A 16,560-nucleotide genomic window follows, 5' to 3' on the forward strand; every position below is an offset into this window, starting at 1 on the left:
TTGGTGTTAATTTGGTTCTCATTCTAGAGTTCTCATTCTCTTGGGTGATGTCTGTTTGTCTCCATTTATCTCCTCTGTATCCTCTGGCTCCCAACCTGGAGATGTTCAACTCTCAGAGTCTGGGAATCTCCTTTTTGTGGGCTGAAGCCCAGCAGGTCTCACCCAGAGGAACTCAAACACTTGGAGACTTTGGGAGAAAAACTTCAAGGGCTTACAGAATGTCTGGTGCTTTGAGGATAATGTTCCATCATTTATTGCTGTGTCCAGCAGGATGCAGCTCCAGGGTGGGGTCACTTCTATCAATTATAGGAGTTTCAATTATTGTCCTACCTGGCCTTTTAAAAAATTCTGTAGCATTCCCTTGCACACTACTGGATTTATGATGGTTAAATCTTCCTACACAGACCACTGGAAACTTGTCCTGAGAGCTCAGCTCATCCATGTGATTTTAAACTTGCTATCACTGAAATTTTCTATTTGTAAATCTGGCAATCAAAAATCAACTAATTAAAACCAGGTGGGGTATCAAGTCTTTCAGGCAGAGGCATCCCTGGTGAGATGGTGTTCTACCACCACTAAATATGGCCCAGTTTAATCCAAATAAGTCCTTCATGATTTCATTATTCTCCTTTTTATCTTTGCAAAGGTTCACTCCTTGGTTCTTTCCCACATGAATTCCTAATCCCTGCCCCAGCTTTCCCACAGCACCCCAGCTGTACTGGCATTGAGCTTTGAGTTACTGCATTGAGCCATTCCCTGCTTTAATCCCAATCTCCTACTGAACAAATCCCCTCATTTTGCACATTTCAATCATGTCTCAGATTCTGCTGCTGACAATGTGTTCCTTGCCCTGCAACACAAAAGAGAAATTGCAGCAGTAGCTGGAGGATGCTCGGTGAGGCTTCAGAACCCAGAAATGCTACAGTTACCTGCATCAATTGTTGTATTCAAACATGAGAACAGCTCCCAGAGAGCTCTGCCAAGCCATGCTGTGTCTTTGCCAGGGAAGAGAGTAGGAACAGGTAAGCACACACTGGTTCCTGCCTGGAATAATCTCCAGCAACTCCCTAAGAAGACTTCCAGAAGCTGAGGTCACGTTCTCGTCATTACTGGCCCGCGATGGATTTTGCCCTCAGGACTCCAGCCAGGCACTTTCTGAAGTCCAATCTGGATAAAACCTTTCAAGGCAAGAAGCTCTGCAAAGTAACCACACATATGGAAGGGATCTCTCCTTTTTTCTTCTCCTTCTCCTTCTCCTTCCCCTTCCCCTTCCCCTTCCCCTTCTCCTTCTCCTCTCCACTGTCCAACCTGTACTGAACCCCACAGCATTCAGCATTTCCTCAGAGTCACCCAGGAGCAAAACTTCCTTCCATCCCTATCCCAAAAGATTTACCATTGACAACAAACTCCTGAGGAGCAGGAGGTCCCATGGGAATCCACAGTCAACAATCCCTGCATTGAGAACTGTCATTGCTGCTCTCCATTTCTGCTTTTTCACAGGTGTCCTGCAGACCCCAAGTGGCCCCTGGCCTCCCTGTCCTCCCCCTGCAGCCCACAGTATTGCTCTGAAATTCCCACATCCTGGGCTCCTTCCTGCTGTGGTTGTGAGCACTGCTTCCCAAGACTCTCATCAGGGCAAACAGCTTCTGTCCCTGCCTGACTTTCTTCTCTTCAGTTAATTAAAGCCCAGCTAAAAGGCTGCAGTTGGACACTCTGTGTATCCTGAGCCACTGCCAGGCTGCATTCCCATTTTCCCTGGGACATCTGCCTGTTCCTGGGCACAGAGATCAACCACCTTTCAACACAAAATGTGTTCCATCTCAAATCCTGCCCCAGCTCCTTCACCCACACCTGTTTTCTCCATTTCCCTGAGTCAAGCAGGGAGGGCCTGACCTTCTCTGGAGCCAAGAGATCAGCAGGACTGAGCTCTTGCAATGAATATTCATGGGCTGGATCTGCTCTGCTGATCACCGTGATCCATCACCCTGCTGCTGCCTTGCAGCCAGATTTTAATTAACTGCCTCAAAATGCCTTTTTTCTTCCACTGTTTCCTGTTTTCTTTGCTGCACTTTCCCCATTTGTTGGGACATCTGTCTGTGCCTCATTCGCATTTTTGTCTTTCTCCAGGATTAATATTCATACATCAGAAATCAATTGGTTGGAAAGGAACTGAAATCTCACTCCAAATAAATAAAACAGCACTTAAATAAGATAGAAAAAGTGCTTCAAAAATTGTGGCACTTTCCCTTAAAATAGCAATTACCCACCCTAACCAGCCCTGGAACAAATGTAACCCTTGCTATTATTTCAGTGCTCAATATTTAGCTAGGGGAGGTTCTGATTGGATATTAGAATATATTTTTTTTCCCCTGGAAGAGTGATCAGACATGGGAATAAGTGACCCTCGGGGACACGGTCAGGGGTGGTGATGGTGGTGCAAATCAGTTCCTCTTTAATGCAGCAACAGGGTAACATTTGGCCATGAAGCATCCTCCTATAAGCAGAAAAGTTGTACAAAAGTACATCCCAGTCTAACCATAAGTGTGGCACTGCTGTAAAATCCTGATTTGCTTAAACTGAAACAAAATTCCAGAAATGAACCCTTCCCTCTGACAGCCCAAACATCTGAAAAGGAAACCTCAGCACTCTCATGATTTGCTTTCTGGGGTCCAAAGCCCAAAGATGGATGTGAAAAAGCTGGGAGTAGAGAGCTGTGGGATTTAAAGCTTTTAAAGAGTTTGCCAGGTTTGCTGCTCCCACTTTGGAATCAAGGGGAGGTAGCAGAGATTGTGGGGAGCTCCTGATCAGCTTGGCCAGTCTGAGTGCTCTGCTGCCAGAAATCCATAAATCCACCCATCTTTGGCCACAATAAACACCAATTCCTGCATCTCCACCCATTGCCACAGGTCTGTCACAGACACACTGGGAGATGGAAAATGAGAGGTGAGGGAAAGCTGCATCCCCTGCCTGGATTCCCCTTTTGAAAGAGTTTTACCAAATCTCTGGGTTTTGAAAGGAAAAGACAAGAGGTGACAATGGCTCTTAACCCTAAGAAAGGCCAAACACAGCCAGAACAAGCCAAAAAATCACTGCAATGCTCTACAAAAACTTGCAGCTGGATTTTATTTTGATTCAGCATCTGACAGCCAAAATTAGGGCTAAAAGGAGGGAGGAACTGAGAATCTGAGGCAAAAAAAGTAGCATAAAACCCACCAGAACACTAAGGAATATAAAGCGCAGCAGGACCAGAAAGCAGCAGAAGTCAGTGCAGTCTCAAGGATGACTTGAAATGACTTGGAATGGGACAGGATTTAAGGTCTCTTCCAACCCAAACCATCCTGGGACTCTGTGATCCAATGAAATAAATTGCTGAGGCAGAGATTTGGGAAACCACCAAGGCAATATGGATCTCTTCAATATTCAGAATTCCATGCAGATGTGGCTTAATATTTTGAAGCACTCATTAATGCTCAGTTCCATTCACCAACATACAGCTGCCAGTCCCCCAAAATGGGAAGTGAGAAGGATTTTCCTGGTGCCTCAAACCCTTCTCAAAGTATTTCTAGAAGCCTTGGGTTCGGTTATTTCCATTATTTTTTCCTGTGTGTGTTAAAGATGGGGTGGTAGAACAGATCCAATCTTTCCTTGCATTTCCTTTGCAATGTAAACCTAGAAATCTGTGAGCTGCAGACTCCTGGTGACTAGAACTGCCTGAAGCCAGGGGAAATCACAAGTACCACAAGTATTAAAAAAAAGATGTCTCTGTCACCCCTGAGCCTGTGATTTGCCTTTCTCACAGGATACCTGTCTTGGTTCCCAAATCAGTTGCAGACTGCCTGGCTTTGATTGCAGCTTCCAAGAGAAATTTGGGATTTATTCTCTGAGGAAGGAAAACTCTGCTTTGTGCCTCTTTGATGTCTTGCTTCATAACTAAAAAAACCAAAAACAAACCCAACTTTATAGGGGCAAGATTAAATAATAGCAGCAGCAGTGATTTATTTACCAAAAGAAAAGAGTTTATGAGCAATGTTGGAGCTGGATTGAGCAGGAAAGTGGGAAAGTCTTGGGGTATTTGTCAAATTAAATAGCAAAGAAAGCATTTTGGGGTTTTCTTCATGGGAGGGTTTGGTAGCTCTGACTCTTGGCACTTCTTTTATTCACACTGAGCTTCAAAATATGCAACTCACTTGGTGCAGGGCAAACCTTGGTGCCAGCAAGAGGCAGAAATGTCAAATGGAGCAGTGAAGTGTTATTTGGCTATGAAAGGTTCCTGACACCAAGATACAATTTCAAAGCTGAGATTAGGAAGGAATCCCCACGTTTAGATCTAAAAGAGAATAAACAATTTTTTAAAAAAAAAATTTTTATTTTCCTGCCTAATTCCCACTGGCTGGATTAAAATAGCCAGGCTTTTATAGCAGGGAGGGCTGGGGGAGAAAAGGTTGTTTAATTTGTTAAAAAATAGCCCATATTCCATCTAATCCTGAGAAAAATATTTGTAAAAATTATTCCACAGGCACACAATATTTCACTACATCTCTCATAACCAGTTGTGCTGCATTCAGCTTTTTATTTTCTCCCCCTTGTTTTAAAGGAACTCAAACAATGCAAAAAAGCAACTAAGAAAAAAGAAATAAATTGAAAGTTGCCCTCTAAAACTCCTGCCTGCCTTGTAATAATTACTGAGACAAATGTTCTCCTGTGGAGAAATAGAGAGGTGCTTTCATAGCCGTCACAAAGCACACACTTCTGTGGCTCACAGGTGCAAAAAGGAATAGACTGAATACATAATAAATTCTCCTGCCAGTGAATTGTGCAGTACAGAATCACAGTCACAGCTTTTTGAGTTCTTTATTAAATTGAGAGAGGCAGAGGTTTCACTCCAAGGACTGCTCTGAATGTATTTATTTGCTTGTAGAACCCAAGTTTGTTCTTTCTTTCTTTACTTTCTTTCTTTCTTTCTTTCTTTCTTTCTTTCTTTCTTTCTTTCTTTCTTTCTTTCTTTCTTTCTTTCTTTCTTCCTTCCTTCCTTCCTTCCTTCCTTCCTTCCTTCCTTCCTTCCTTCCTTCCTTCCTTCCTTCCTTCCTTCCTTTCTCTCTCTCTTTCTCTCTCTCTTTCTCTCTCTCTCTTTCTCTCTCTTTCTCTCTCTCTCTTTCTTTCTTTCTTTCTCTCTTTCTCTCTTTCTCTCTTTCTCTCTTTCTCTTTCTTTCTTTCTCTCTCTCTCAAGTTGGGATAGTTACAGTGCCAGGACACGGCAGGAGAGCTGGAGAACAAGAGGTGGCAAAAGGGACAGAGAACAGCAAGCTGGCTCAGCTTTTTATCCCTAATCCCATCTTCCCTGGCTCATCCACCTGCAGGGGCTCTCCTGTTTATTCCCACTGAGTGTATAAACTCCAAGCAGCCCCACAAAATAAAATGGGAAGGGTGATAATCTCCACAGGGCTCCAAATTTTGCACATCCATTTTTCAAGCTTCTCCTTAAAAGCCTCTTTTTGCTATTTCTCTGCCTAAACTCAAGATTCCAAAACTCAGAGGGAGGAAAAAAAAAAAGCCAGTGAAGGAGTATTTTGTGCCTCAGCTGCCAAATCACACAGAAGGGACAATCTTCCCCATTTTCCCAGTAACACAAAGGGAATTCTGCACTCAGCCTTCCAGGCTCTGAAGGAAATTCAAAACCACTGTTGGTCAGGGAGAATATTATTCTGGATATTGCAGAAGTGTAGCAGGAAAGTCAAACACCCCCAGAGGCTTCTGGGGAATGATTTTGAGGCAACAACAGCTCTGGAAAGGCTTTGGGGCAACAGCAGCCCTGAGGCTCTGCTGGCAGTGCAGCCAGGCTGGGCAGGAGTGAGCTGCAGGATCTTGGCTGCAGAGGAGCCACAGCAGGAGCAGAGCTGGGATGAACTCAGCCTCCAGTCCCTGCTGCTGTCAGCCCATCCCTGCTCAGTAACACTCCAGGATGTCTCTGGATGTCAGGCAGGGCTGCTCTGTGCATGGTGGGGCAGAGGAGACATCCCAATGTCCCTGCCTGTGTCCCACGCTGGGCTGCACACACCCCCAGCCATCTGTTCCTGCTGAGTGAGGCACCCCTGCTCATTCCAGACATGCACTCCTCCCATTCCCACTCAGACAGAGCCTTAATTCCACTTTACTCTCCTTCTGATCTCAACAATCTGTCCCTGTGTCTGCCCTGTCCTTATCTATCTGCTCCTGCTGTGGCTCCTCTGCAGCCAAGATCCTGCAGCTCACTCCTGCCCAGCCTGGCTGCACTTCCAGCAGAGCCTCAGGGCTGCTGTTGCCCCAAAAATCATTCTCCAGAAACCTCTGGGGGAGTTTGTTTGACTTCACTGCTCCATTTCTGCAATATCAAGAATAATATTCTCCCTGGCCAAGGGTGTCTTTGAATTTCCTTCAGAGCCTGGAAGGCTGAGTGCAGAATTCCCTTTGGAATCTTGGGAAAATTGAGGAACTTCCCACCCCTGGAAGTATCCAGGGCCAGGTTGGACAGAGCTTGGAGCAGCCTGGGACAGTGGAAGGTGTCCCTGCCACGGCAGGGGTGGCACTGGATGATCTTTAAGGTCCCTTCCAACACCAGCAGAACAGTGCTTGAGAAACATTTGGCCTTTCCAGCCTTTTGGAGGAATAACTTGGGAGAGTTACAAACATCCAGCCCCAAAGTGAAAGGCAGAACTCCTGAGATCAGCACAGCCTGGGATTTCAGTGCTTTCCCATCAGGCCTGAACCTGAAAAAATGGCTTGCAGAACAAATTGTCCAAGGAAATGATGGATCTGGGAATGTCTGTGGCATTTTCATCCCAGAGATGAAATAATCCAAGGCAACCTCAACCATTTCGTCCCTCTGTCCCTCATTCCCTGCCCAGCCCCTCCAGAGCTGCTGCTGGAACAAGGAACAGGAACGAAGCCCAAGTCTCCATGCAGTCCCCAGACTGGCCCAAATCCAGCTGGATTTGTTCCTGAACTCCCCAGGAGCTGGAATGTCACCCTGCTGAGGAGGCAGAAAGCAGCTCTGATGCTGTGATGCAGTGAGGCTGCCTGGGCTCAGCTGCCTGCAGATGTCCAGCAGCTCCTGGGGGCTCAGGAAATACCTGGGCCAAGGGCAGTGGAGCAGGATCCTCCCCTCTGCCCCAGGAATGGGGCCAAGCAGCTGGGACAGTGCTCTGTTTGTGAGCTGCCAGTGGGGGCCATGGGCTGCTTTTGGTGTGAATGATGCTAAATGCAGCCTGGCAAATAAACCTGACTTAACAGCTGGACAGTGAGGCCAAGAGCTGGCAGAGAAGCTGCTGAACTGACCTGGAGATACAGGACTGGCAGGGAGCCCCTTTAAACTAGAAAGCTCCATTCCCACTTTCAAACAGGCAGGTTTTTCCCCTGGGAATGTGTGAGGGTTCTTCCCTTGGGTTTTGGGGATGTCTTCAGGGACCTCGAGGATAAGAGGAAGAGATTCACCCATGAGTGTTGGTCTGGGTGAGTTACATCAGTCTCTGCTTCATAATTGGGGTTTTTTGCTGGCTTTGCTTTAATAGAATTGCTCCCAGAGGAGGGAGCATTTCAAGATTCCCAAATTCCTGAAAATACTCGATTCCAGTTTGGGAATCTCAGAATCGTTAGTGACCTTAAAAATTACCACTGCTGCAAGAGGGACGATTTCCTTTGGGAATCACAGCCAGGGCTCTGAAGTGGGCAGGGAGAGACACCAGGGAATGCTGCCTTCATGGGAGCCACGTGAAGGAGAGACTCAGCCATGGAGCAGAAAAGGTGGTTTGGGAGAAAATCAACCTGGCCAGCATTCTGCTCCCATTTAGATAAAAGAACACCCCTAAATTTTCTTTGATTCCAGACAAATCATTTCAGCCAATCCTGGGCTCTGGGAAATCGCTAGGAGCACCAGAGTGGTTGGAGCAGCCTGAGGATTATCCTGGTCTCCATCAAGGTAAACAATCCAGGAGCATTTTTAAGCAGCAATCACAGGGCACTGAGGGAAAAGCAGACCTTTCAAATGGCAGAGAAAGAGAAAGAGGTGATTCAGATCTAATCCCATCACAGGTCAGCCCCAGCGCTGGGAGGTTTTTATTTCTGCCTGTGCTGCTGAGAACAGAGCCTGAGACAATTTCCTGCACCACCAAGCCAGGCTCCTGCTGCTCCTGCCCAGCCGAGGGCCACCATTCCTCCCTTTGCCTCCGGATCCTCTGCTCCCCAGCCTGGAGAACCTCAGCTGAGATGTGGCAAATCACATCTTTATGTATTAATTATCGCCTTAAGCGGCAATTACAAATCCAAACAGAATTCTGCATCAATGGCCAAGCGAGGCAGGCACTGCTGGAGCTGTGCAGCTCTCTGTTTTCATCCTAAACAGAGCCTCAGGAAGGAATCAGTTCCAAGGGGTCAGGAACTGAGGAGAACTGTATTTCCTCACTGCATTTTATTTTATAAATACATTTCTGTGAAATTATGGTGCTCTCTGTTGTAAATCCTGTCTAAGGGTATGTCAAGGCAGTGATAAATGGAAGTGCAGACACTTCCCAGCATCCTGAGGGATCTGTCAGTGCCTGTCCAGGCGGGCAGCAATGTACTTTCCTGTGTTTCTGGGTATTCTCTTCCCACGTGAAGGCAGAAGAATTCCATGAGCTGAGTGCTCAGTGAAGAGGAACTGCTTTTAATCCATCTCTGTTGTATCTTTGGAGGAGAACATTAGGATTTACACTGCCCTGTCACCCCAGAAAGGCATGCAGGGAGGGAGCTGTGCAGCAGAGGCATCTGTGGGGAGAATTAATGGGAAGAGCAATGCATCTGTGGGAAATGTATCCTGACTGGCACAATTACCTGGGGAAAATGCGAGCAAAATCAGAGCAGACTCTCTTCTCTGTAAAAGCCAGTTCTGATCCAAAAACCCAACAGGCTGCAATTAACAGATTCCACACATTTTGTCCTGCTCTGGCTTCAAGCTGATGTGTTCCTGGCAGAGTCTTTCAGGCTGCTGCTGACACATAAATTATCAACCTCTCAACATCTGCCCTTGGCAAACTTGGCTGCTTTAGTGCAGCAAGAAGAGCCCCCAGACATTTCTCCCCAAATACTGGGATGGGCACAATGTGGGTGAGGGCAGCACAATCCCAGCTGGCAGTGGGAAGCTCAGGAATGCAAATGGGGCTTGAGGCAATGGAAAGAACCACCAGAATTCCAGGGCTGATCATCCCTGGCACATCCCAGCACTCAGGGACAGGCAGGGGAGCAGCCAAGGAGCTAAGGGGACAAAGCCAGCCAGGAGCTTCCAACAGCAGCTGCTGAGGACAGGAGCTGCTGTCTGGGAAGACACTGGAGAAAAGAGCAGGGAATTACAGAATCCCTGAGGCTGGAAAAGCCCTCCCAGCCCATGGAGTCCCAGCTGTGCCCAATGCCCACCTTGTCCCCAGCCCAGAGCACTCAGTGCCACCTCCAGGCCTTCCTTGGACACCTGCAGGCATGGGGACTGCAGAGCTCCCTGGGCAGCCCCTGCCAAGGCCTGAGCACCCTTTCCGTGGAGAAACTCCTGCTGCTGTCCAAGGAAGGAAAATTCTTTTCCCATTCTCCCAGAGGGTCTCATGAGCACAAACCTCTCTCCTGTATTTGCCTGCACCCTAAATACACCCACCTGGCTTTTCCATCCCACTGAGACCTGTGGTTATTTGGATTAATACTCCCTGGGTATTTTACACCTTCCTTACAGTCATTTCTGTGTCCACAACTCCTGCAAAGTGGCCACTGTTTCCTCCCTCCTTCCCATTTCAGTCCCACAGGCCTCCCCACATTTTGCTGTCCATGACAACTTGCAGTGGCTTATTCCTGCTTCAAGACTTTGATACCAGACAAATTCGTCTGGGACACCCCAAATCCCCAGTCAACTGGAAAATTAAGAAGAATTCAAAGCTGCATATCTATAGAAATTCTTTTTCCACCTCCATCATCCCCTGCTAAGTTTCAAACCCAGCTGACAAGTTCTGGGTGCCCTGGAGAGCAGAGCCAGCTCTGGTCACTTCTGTGGCTTTCCTTGTGTCACTGCAGAGCTGCAGGAACTTTAGGGAGAGTCCTTTAGGAAGGAGAATTTAGGAGCAGATCCACTTTGGGGAGGAATGGCCCAGTGCTGAGATAAAATTCAACCAAAGCTCCAAGCACAGAGCCTTGAAAATTATCTCTAACTGTATCTTGAACAGGGAAAATAAATTAATGGGTGTGCATGGGAGAAACAAGTCAGGGAGATAAGGATCATCTATAAATCTACTGAGGCTACGTGATCACTGCAGCAGAGATCTGGGATGAATCCTGTTCTCCTGGTGAGGATGGAGAGGCTGATGTGGGAGAATGCTCCTGTCCAGGTCACTTCTGGACTGTCCTCAGCCCCTGAATGCTGCACTGCATTGCAGGGAGCTCTGGGAGCACAGAAACTGCATTTCTGGAGGATAAAGCCCTGAAATCCAGGAATCCCAGGATCATGGGCTCCCCAGCATGAGCTGTTCCAAACCACAACACACCTCAGTCCATCCAACAATTCCCTGGATGTCAGCTCAGGAGCAGCTCCCGTGCTCCAGCCAACTTGGATTTGCTTCCCTTTACAGATAAACCACAATGCCTTAAAAACACCTCATGGAAGGATGCTCAGGGAAGCCCGGGGTACTTTTCCCAACTCAGCACAAACATTTTCCCTGACTGGCCAAGCCGTGGGATTTCAGAGGCTCTGCTGAGTGGTGCCCACTACAGAGCTAAATCTGAATTTATATGCATTTCCCAGAGCGATGCCAAGCACCAGTGGACACAGCAAAGCCAGAGCTGAAGCCTTGGCATGTCTTGAAGCCAATATTTCTATTTTCAGCCGAGTTTCTCCGGGAAGGGAGGTTCACACAATCATTCCACATCGCTGCCTTTTTGTCCTTCCCCCCAAATTCTTTGATAGCAGCATCAAAGCCATTAGGATGCAAATCACTTCAGGAAAGCAGCAGCCAAGATAGAGCTGTGAGCGATTCCCAAACATCCCTGTGAGGGGATGTGCTGCAGTTGCACTTCCTGTTCATGAAATGTAAGGAAAGTCCATGGAAAACCAGTTGTTCCCATTCTCCAGGAGAGGGAAAAGTCCCCAGATCCCACTGAGGATACAGGAAACACGAGGAGCCTGGCATTCACCCCTCACAGCAAGACTTTTAGGTTCAGCAGCATTTCTCAGCTCATCCACAAGGATGATGCCTCCCTGAAAATGGTTTTTAACAGGAATACACCAAAAAGGGATAAACAGCCAAGCATTCGATGCACTGATAACACTGAGCCATGGGTCTTATCACCTGGAATAAAGCAGGGAGGCTTTCAGGAAGAAATGTTATATCCTGCTTCTGTACCCAGAAAAGCTAGAATTACCCATCACGGCATTAAAACCTGAACTTCTCCCACAGTAGATATTTTTTCCCTTCCCAGAGAGTGTGGAAAACAGCTCTGGGAGAACCTCTGGAGTTCTGTTAAAGCCAGAGCCAGCCACTGCTGCAACTTCACCTCCCTCAGCCTAACTCTGTCCACAAAACCTGTAGAGGGCAGTGGATAAAAGAAAATCAAGCACCAGAAAGAGCCATAAATGCTAAACACAAATTTAAAAAAAATTGGGATCTCATCTAATGACTTCCTAATATTGAAAAGCTTCCAGGTAATTCCATGGATTAATGGATTACTGCAATGGGATTTTTCCAAGCCCAAATCCCAGGCTCTCTGGCAGATTGCACTGACAGGCTTTACAGCAGAGCTCTTCCCTTGGGATTTACTTGGTTTTTTTTTCCCCCAGCAGAAATCTTGCACCTTTGCTAAAATGTGCAGCTGGCCCTCCCACTGCCGTGGTGCTCGTGGGCAAACAAGGCTTCCTCCTCCTCCTCCAAGGAAAGCCACAGCAAGCCAAGAAAAAGAAAAATACAGCTGAGCAAAGCAGAGTGTTTACACAACATACAGCAGCGCAACATTAGTGCTCAAATTAATATCAATTTAATATCAAACCAGCCAGGACCTGGAGCAGAAAGCAGCCTCCTGGATAATTCCTCTGTGGTTTTCAGACACACTGCTAATAACTTCGTTATCCATTTGGCATATACAATTAACTCATTACTGATGGAATATATAAAATCCGGGGTAAAACTCCAATTAGGCCCAGCAGATAAAAGCATTACAGCAGGTACAGGCTCCTTTGTCTTATCTCACACACGAGAGCATTAATCAATACAGCGCCGGTGCTTCTGATCACCTCATTGCAGCTTTAGGAACTTCTCCCAGCTCTGTAAACCTCGTGCGACTCCAAAATTGGCTCTGCAATTACCACAGGCACCGCTCTCCACACCTTTGGGTTTTTTTGTTTTTTCCTCCCCCTTCCATGGTCTCATCTCTTTCCCTGTTGTATCAGTTCCCTCGGATGTAAAAAAGGGACAGAGAGCTAATGACTGCTTTTGTAATGCACATTTGTGAAGATAAACACTCACATGGACTTCTGAGCCTTCCTCATACTCCACAGAGTCACTGCAGTGTCCCAGAGCAAGAGCCTGTAGGAATGAAAAGTTGGGACAATGCTATTTGTCACTGTTGAGCCACTAGCAGAGAAAAGGACCCAAGTTCTCAGTGCGGCAAGAAAGAAGAAGTTTATTATTTTGATTTCAATATATATAGACTTTTCAGAGGTCACCCAGATTGGTCAGCCAGAAACCTCCCCCTAGGCCTGACTGGCCAGGCCTGAACTGTCCAAATCTCGAGACACTGTTTTAAAAAACATCCAAACTTTATCTTTGTTTATAAAACACAGCGGAATGTTCTCACGAGAAAGACCTGTGCTAGCCACAGCTATTGATGCCCTGATACAAAATCATGTTGCCATCATCTGTTATACAGATCTCTGCACGTCACAATAACGTGGGGACACCTTTTGGAGGGGGTTGGCAGAGTCTGGACAGGGAGATTTCTCTTCCTCCTGGGAGAAATCCACTTTTGGTGATGGCACTCTGCCTTCTCCAGAAAGGAGAAGGAAATGGTAAAAAGAAAAAAAATTAAAGCAGAGGCAAGTAAGAACAGTAAGAATGGATCATGACCATGGAATTGAATACAAACAAAGAGAAGCTGGATTCTTTAAAGAAACCATTTGCTTATGGTTTGCTCCTCTGGGAGTGATCCAAACGCTGTGCTGAAGTTCTCCCCAGCATTGCTGGGACAGAGGTTTTCATTTGAACCAAAGGAGTCAATATCAAAGACCCATTTAAACAGAACACGAGTTTGTGCAGAGCCACAAATCCCGGGGCAGGGATGGCTGCACAAAACGCTCTCAGTGCAGATGCTGCAGCTGAGGGCATGCAGAGCTCTCAGGCTTTGCTTCCCTGCCCTTCTGGACTCTCCTGCTCTGAATGTGACCTCAGGAATGCACAGGTTGGGGACAAGGGAAGATATCTGCTGGCAAATGTCAGTATATGCTAGGATTTAGCATTTCTACCCTCTCATTAAAACAATTATTTTAAATTAGACAAGGTGGGGGTGATAACTGTGAAGAACAAAACCCAAAACCTCAAAGGTATTTGCTCCTTTTTATAGCCTCTCACCCCAAAATTCTGAGCATATGGTTATGCAGAAAACTTGGTAAAATCAATATTCCAGCAATAAAATTGCACAGCAGCAGGAAACCATTTGGTTCCTCAGGCCACTGGCAAATGAAGCAGGGTTCTGTGAATGTGCTGTTAATATACAGACAGGGAGGTAAGTGACTCAAAAATAAACACATTGAATCCAAAGACTTCTACAAATAAGCCCAAATCTAGTTCTATTCTCTCATTAGCAAGTACACTGAGAAGCTTCTGGCAAGCACTGCCATTTGTTTTAGCTCATTATAATAGCTCATTAAAAACAGAAATAAAAAACCTGGACTATCCAAGCCAACTTAATGGAAACAGGGGAAAGCTTCAGTCCTCACCACCAGCACTGCTGTTCTCCAAGTTTAATTGGAGTAAAATCAACTTTTGTCTTGCTACACTGTGATTTACAGGTGAAAGGGAAATCCTGCTGTTTGAAAATGGCTGGGGACCTGGTGAAGTCCTCTGCAGGGATAAAGCAACAGGAATATCTCAATGCATTTCATACATTCCCCACTGGTCATCACACCCCTTTTCTGCTCCAAGACACCATTGGACCTTTCATTCCTGATCCATGTTCATTTAAAGGTCCTCAGAGAGACATTTCATTTTAATATAGACACAATTTGGGATATTCTACAGGTTTTTTCCCTCAGAAGAAAAAGCAAGGGAATTTGATCACTGCCTGACTCTGGGCTCACCTGGCTGAATTTCCCCTGGCTTCAGACAGAAGTGGAATTTCCCCTCTCTCTCTCTCCAAACTGGCCCAATGTCCCTAAGAAGCTGCCTGTGCTCTGAAGTGGCTCTTAGGAGCTCTAGCAGTGCTGAGGTGGCTTTAAATCAATTCTGCTCAAGGGCATTTTTTTTTCAGAGTGAATGCTCATTCTCAGTCTATTTTTCTTCAACTAGAAAACAGAGGATAATTAGGAGAAAACAGTGCCATAAATCTTCAGGGGAAACAAAAAAAAAAAAAAAAAAAAAGAACAAACCAGGTGCCCAAATGAAAGCATTTCCCAATTTCAAACTATTAGAATTTAACATGGTTCCATGCAGATTTCTGTTCTTATTTTGCCATAAAAGGGTAGATTTTTGCCTGAACCAGAAGCCTTGTGCACACAGTTGCTGTTTTCCATGGCTCCAGTACAAACAGCTCCTCCTGTCCTTCCCAGATGTGGGAGAGAGGCAGCCTAATCATGCCTCCAGACCTTCCCAAAGCAGCAGGATGGGATTTGAACATTTCCAGTCCTTAATAAGCCTTTCCAAACTGTGCTGACCAATGAGAACATCCCAGAGCTTCAATCCCAGCTCTCTCAGCTCCCTTCCTCTGATCATCCCAGTGCCTTGCTCCAAAATGACCACTTTGCAATCACTTTTCTCTTTTCTTCCTTGATCAGATGTTGTCATAACAACTGGAGGTCTCCTGTCTTTCTGGGGGTACACAGATATGGACACTCATTTATTCCCAAGTTCCAAAGCCTCTGGAAGGTGAAACACAGCTGTGGAGGGGGTTGGTTCAGACACTGCCAGTATCACCCTGGAAAATCCATCTCTGAGGAGGCACCTCTTCATTTTCAGCTGGCCCTGCCTGCAGAGGTCACAGGTATCTCTGGAGGACAGGAATGACACATCCAGTGTATTACTCAGGCAGGAATTGAATTACTGCTCTCCCAGGCCTGGCATTTGGCTTGGCTGTCAAGTGCACAACATCTAATAAAAGGCACTGGGCTGTTTCACTCTGCTGACTTGCAGCTCTCCGAGGCCAGAGGAGATGGGCTTGGCTTTACCTTGCCAATAATTTCCAAGTAGATGAATAAACATGTGTTCTGTAAGGCTCTTTTTCCTACAAATCTCATCACGAGTTCCAGGGGTTGAGGTGAGAACAGGGGAAAGTTTGGATAAAGGAAAGTGTGGGAATGTCCCAGGAGTGTATTTAGAAAATGTTCTGTGCACCACACCTCTTCTTTTCTGACAGTAACAGCAGTTTGGAGGTGGTGATCAGGCCTGGTAAGAGTTCCAGGCTACCTTTGGAACTGATCTGGGGTATGATCTCAATCCCTAGCACAGTGCAGAACCTCACATCACTCATTGGTGAAGGGACAGAGCCCAGAACACATCAAATCACACAATGATGAGATCCAGGGTCTTCTAAAGAAGAAATAAAGAAAAAAACAACCCAAACCTTCATTTTTCTCACTTCTCTGTATCAGATGCTTGCCCATCTCGATTAGAATTCAGGATGACTCATATTCCATGGCCCTTCTAATCCCTAAAATACCACCACCACACAGAGCTGCTTGCAAAGATGCTCTAAGGCACAGTGAGCAAAATTCCTGATAGGATTTTTTTCCTCTTTATTCAGTTAAATTTTAACTCTCTCCCTTTCCAGACCTCCAGACTGATACACAGCAGCAGCCACTATTTAAATGAGGCAGTGATGGTGAGTTATTGTGATGCACTGTCCATTATTTTATATTAAACCCAGCAGAAGTGGACTCTTATCACAACTCTTGAAAGTGGTTTTCCTTCCCTGTCGATTTTCATCCAAATAACCAACTTATCAACCTTGCAAATGTCAACCTGCACGGAGACAAGGAGCTGGGAAGTTCTTCAGCAGACACTCTCCTTGGGACCGAAAGGTCAGTCTGCATGTTATTTATTCTTCCTGGGGAAAGATTCTCCTCCAAAGTCAGGGAAGGCTTTTTGCTATCCACAGAAATGATAACAGAAGATTTTAACCAAGAAAAGACCAGCCTCAGCCTAAATTAAAAAAAAGAATCTTTATAAGGATTCTTTTTTTGACATATGGACTGAAATATATCCAGAGAATAAAATCAGGAATGGAAGGGCATTGTCCTCCAAGGAGAGCCCAGGCACAAGCCTAGGTTTAGCTTCTACTATTGGGGGAGTCAAAACTGCCAAATCCACTGTGACTTCC

The 16,560-nt window shown here is 46.1% G+C and overlaps 1 protein-coding gene across 5 annotated transcripts in view; it reads right to left on the reverse strand.

The window, feature by feature from the left end:
* Positions 1–16,560, reverse strand: part of PCDH15 (protocadherin related 15) — a 497,507-nt gene that overhangs the window by 255,917 nt on the left and 225,030 nt on the right. The window lies entirely within an intron of this gene.

Source organism: Lichenostomus cassidix, chromosome 6, assembly GCF_008360975.1.
Source record: "Lichenostomus cassidix isolate B80296 chromosome 6, HeHo_3.0, whole genome shotgun sequence".
Classification (NCBI taxonomy): domain Eukaryota; kingdom Metazoa; phylum Chordata; class Aves; order Passeriformes; family Meliphagidae; genus Lichenostomus; species Lichenostomus cassidix.